The sequence below is a fragment of the Pipistrellus hanaki genome, assembly GCF_964339955.1.
Source record: "Pipistrellus hanaki genome assembly, chromosome: 4".
Taxonomy (NCBI): domain Eukaryota; kingdom Metazoa; phylum Chordata; class Mammalia; order Chiroptera; family Vespertilionidae; genus Pipistrellus; species Pipistrellus hanaki.
In genome coordinates, this window is record NC_140506.1 from 68,669,561 (window position 1) to 68,674,548 (window position 4,988).

Genomic DNA, 4,988 nt, shown 5'->3' on the forward strand with positions numbered 1-4,988 from the left:
CCTACTAAGTACTAGGGATTAATGCTGGGGATGCGGTGGTGAACAAAACGAAACAGTTGTCCTTGAGCTCATGGACACTTATACGCCGCACAGTGTGCGATGAACAGCAAACAGATGGGAATGTTCAGAAGTGCTAAGTGTTATGAAGAAACATTTAAACGTTTTTTTTTAAAAGAAACATAAAGCGGGGTGTTTAGGGAGGGACTCTCTGGGAGTGAAGTGATGCGAGGAAGCAAATCAGTGTTCAGGAAGAGGGAGCCAGTACAGAGGGTCCAAAGTGCGGTTGGGCGGATGCACCTGATAAACAGCCCGGAGGCCAGCGTGGTGGAGGGGGAACGGGGACAGGGAGGGGGAGGGATATCCGGGCAGAGAGGTCCCAGCGGGAGGGTTCTGGGCACCTTAGTCCACAGAAAAGCTCTGCAAGAAAGTATGTTAGAGGCAAGGGTGCAAGCAGGTGGGCCGTTAGGAAGCTCATGAAGACTTCCGAGTGAGGGATGATAACGTCAGGGCCAAGGTGACAACAGGAGAGCAGAGGGGGTGGGGTCATATACTAAGGATTTGCTAAAGGATCAGAGGTGGAGGTCAGAGAACGTAAGGAGCCAAGGATATCTCAAAGGTTGTGTTTTTTGTTTGTTTTAATGAACTTTATTTTATAGACATTTTTTTATTCACAGAAAACTCAAGAAAGTAGTGCAGAGGCCTCATATCCCACTCCCAGTTGCCTCTATTATTAACATCTTATATTCACAATGATACATTTCCTACAGTTAATAAACCAATATTTCTATGTAATTATTAACTAAAGTCCATATTTTAATTCAGGACTCTGACCCATAACATATAGCAACCTGCCTTGGAACCTCCGTAGCAATCAGCCCCCAAAAGCCAGGACTTCATTAATAGCTGACAGTTTTCATACGCTGGCCCCCAGTTCCAATTTAGGTCCAACCGGAGAAAGCCGAATATGCACCCCCCGCAATCACATGGAGTGCCCCACTTCTATTCGGCCCTGCCCACAGCCTCTCATCGGGCACCCCTGACACCTTTTCATTTTCCACCAGAAAGCTTTCCACGCCTCTGCCAGCCTCGGAGTCTCTGCCAAACGCAGTGATGGCGGCTGACTCCCCTGCAGGCCCTGACGAAAGAGCTTCTCCTCGCTCTCAGTTGGCTGGTCTTTATTTCCACATCACATGACTAGTCGTCAAGGTCACCTTCAGCTCCCATTGGCTGAAGCAGTTCCTCAGCCCTTCCTTCTGACAGGTTTGAGGAATGCTGGTCAGACACGCAGTAGATAGCTCCATCTCCATGATTACATCAGAGGAAAGCCACAGAGGCAAAGTGCCATCTTCCTCACATCATCGCAAGGGCAGATCCAACTTTGATCCAAGGTGTTTTTCACCGGAGCAACTGGAAAAGCAGAACTGCCATTTACTTAATGGAAACAGTGAAAGTAGAGCTCATTCTTTGTGTGTTTTTGTTTTTTTTTTTTGTTTTTTTTTAAACATTAAGGGTTTTAATTAGCCCCCTAATCAGACACCAAAGTAAAGCTATTGAGTAGTTGTGGAGTTTAGGAGAGAAGAATGGTTGGACATAGAAACATAGAAACCACTAGGATAGATGTGTAAAGGCATGGGCTAGGAGAGATTACTAGAAGCCAGGGAAAGAGATGCAAGGACTATGTGTGGGAGATACATACAAGAATGTTTACTGCAAATAAGAATAGTTTTGCTTCTTCGTGCTATGTAAAACTTTTATCTCTTTCTACATTGTTTTAAGTTTATGTGAAATGCTTCTAATATCTCATAATTAAGTAGTATATTTGTTACTAGAGGCCTGATGTACAAAATTCGTGCAAGAGTAGGCCTTCCTTCTGTTACACCCAGACTTCGTGATCCCCAAGGACTACCAGGGAGCTGAGTCCGATGCAATAAACAAAAGAGCCTTTTCCATGCTAGCATGGGCTCTGTCCCACTCACGCCAGCAGCATGGCGGAAGAGAGATCAAATTTCGCCCAGTCCAGGGGTTTTACTCAGGTCGGTGGTGATGTGTCTGCCTCGGCTAACCCTGATTGGTTGGGTGAGGGCTAGGGTTCAGTTACAGAATGGAGGATAACTCCGCCTGCCCCACAGTGGAATCAGGAGCCCATCATCGCCCCGCCCTGCCCTGCCCTCTCACCTTCCACCTGCTGTCGCCCAGGCTTCCTTCTGGCACCCAGGACCGGGGCTTCCCTCACAGCCCCAGCTTTGTCCGGAAGGATGTCCGGAAGGATGTCCAGAATGACATCCAGTCTAATTAACATATTATGCTTTTATTATTATAGATGTTATTTCATAGATGTCCTTTATCAGTTTAAATATTCCTTCTATTTCTAACTTACCAAGAGTTACCAGAAACCGCAATTAGCAAGAAACGATTCTCCCTAGAGCCTTCAGATCGGCCCTGCTGACCTTTGATTTTGGACTTCTGGCCCCTAAAACTGTGAGAGAATACATTTCCAGGTTTTTGTGGGGTTTTTATGCCATAGTTATGGTATTCGTTTAGGCAGTGTTTGGAAACTAAACAGTCCACATCCCATCCATCAGTAAATCATCAACTCAATCTTCAAAATATGTGCCAGACATGGAGCACCTGCTCCTGCCCCAGAAGCTACACCCAGCCGCCTCCATCTCATTCCTGGCCTTCATGCTTTAATCCTCGCACCTCTTAAAGTCATACTGCAATGGGAGTGTGATCTGAAAAAGAAGTCAAATCTTGTCAGTCCTTTGCTTAAAACCTTCCACCTACTTTTCACTTCTCTCCAACTATATCTAAAGACCTTGTCATGGCCCACCAGGCTGGACCTGATCTGGCTGGGCTTTCTCTCTGACCGCATTTCTCACCATTTTCTCACTCCTAGTCTCCTAACTGTTCTGCAAATGTGTCTAGCCCTCTCCCTCAGAGCTTGAGTGTTCTTTTCTTTCTGTCCAAATAACCTCAGGCCGGCTTCTTTGCAGGTTTGCTCAAACCCCACTTCCTCAGAGAAGCCATTCACATTCATCTCATACAAAGTGGCTCACCCCAATTGCTGTATATCACACCATCTTCAAAGTGCTCATCACAAAACAGTATTTGCTTTGCTTATTTTCCTGTTCTTAGCTCCTCCCTCCTTCTCTTATGAGAATGAAACTGTTATGGCAGAAATCAGGTTGATGGGAAGCGACAAACCATATGCACTCCGAGGTTCAGAAAAGGACTATTTATTCCGATACTGCCAGGAATATGGGAAAGCAGCAGGTCATGCTCTGCCGCGCCCCCCCCCCCCCCCCAAGCCAGCTGCTTTAGGGTAGGACAAAGATTACACCGGAAGTTGGACTATCGACATGGGGAAACTAGGAGACTCCATTGTTTGGGCAACAAGAGTGTTAATCTTTCCACAATAGACCTCACTCCAAGGTTGACTCCCTGGTCCAGTGTTGACTCCTGAGGGCATACAACGCCCAGCCAGGTCAGACTGTCCTTTCTTTAACCAACACAAAGCAGGCATGGTTAACAGAGCTTGACGAATATTTTCCACAGCCATTTTCAGTGCCCAGTATTCCTTTCTTGCCCCCTAACAAAGTCTCCTTAAGTATTAGGACCTTGTCTGTCTTGTTCAATGCTGCATTTCTGGTACCCAATGCTCAGCATGCTGCAGCCACTAATAAATATTTGTTGAATGAATGAAGAAACCAGTAGACCTTTTCATTACTAAGGGTGTTAACCAAAGAGGATGGAGATGGTAACTATTGTCAGCACCACCCCAAACAGCACTTTCTGGAGAGTAACCTAGATAGCCACCTACACACATTCTCAGTGGATAGGGTAAGCATCACCACCAAGGGAACAATCCATTATAGTTGCAAAGTGAGATCTGAAGACAGGGCATAAATAGTATTAACTTTTCTGTGAAGTGTTTCAGAATGTTTAAAACTGTCACATTCAAGAGGTAAATTAATGTTAAATCTATAAATGGATTCCTGATGGAAATTGAGAACAATTTTCCATGTTTTTAATGCTCGCAATTTAAAAAGCGCTTTCATGTGCCTTATTTTATTTGATTTCTTTTACCTGCCTAAGAAATGGAAGATAATATTATTCCCATTTTACAAATCGGTGTATAGAGACTGAGTGACCTGTGCAAGGTCACAAAACTGCACAACTGGCATTCGCGTGGTCCCAGACCCAACCAAGTACTTCTGACTTCAAACTCCTTATTCTTCTCATTGCACTCCAGTCATCAGTTTATTTAATGTACTATATTATTGAGCACCGACCGTTTCAGGTACTGTTTTAAGTGGAACATATGAGGTTACAAAAGGACTGGCAAGAAAGGATTCTGAGAGCATTCAGATTGGCCCTCCTTGACTCTTGATTTTGGACTTCTGTTGATAATCTTTGTCTTTAGTTTTCTTTTCTTTTATTTAAGTAATGCATGTACTTGGGAGGAAAAATCAGTATAGTAGCTTCTACCTGTCCCCACCCCACTCTCTCCTGACACAACTGCTGTCTGGAAATCTGTGAAAACACAGAGGGTAAGTTAGTTCCCTGTTTCTGGAGGGAGGCCCTTCCTGGAGGTGGGGACTGAGCCAGCTGACCTGGGCTGGCTCATCTCCATCCCTGTGGGCAGCCCAGCACAGGACGCTCCTGGTAATAAGGGTTGTGCTGCGGAGAGGAAAGGAGGGCAGTTCAGCTGGAGAAGGCAGCACCACGCCTGGGCGGGCAGGACTTTCGGACCCAGATCCTCAGATGAGTTTAACGTGGGCCTGGGGCGGGGCTCCCGGCGAGTGGGATGGGGCGTGGCCTGGCGCGACGGGGCGGGGCCGGGGCCGGGGCAGTGTGGCGAGACCGTGGGCGTGGCCTGGCGCGGGAGGGGCGGGGCCTGGCGCGGCGATGAGGGCGTGGCCTGGCGCGAGCAGGGCGGGGCCGGGCGGCGTGCCGACGTGGCAGGCGCAGGGGCGTGCGCCTCCGTG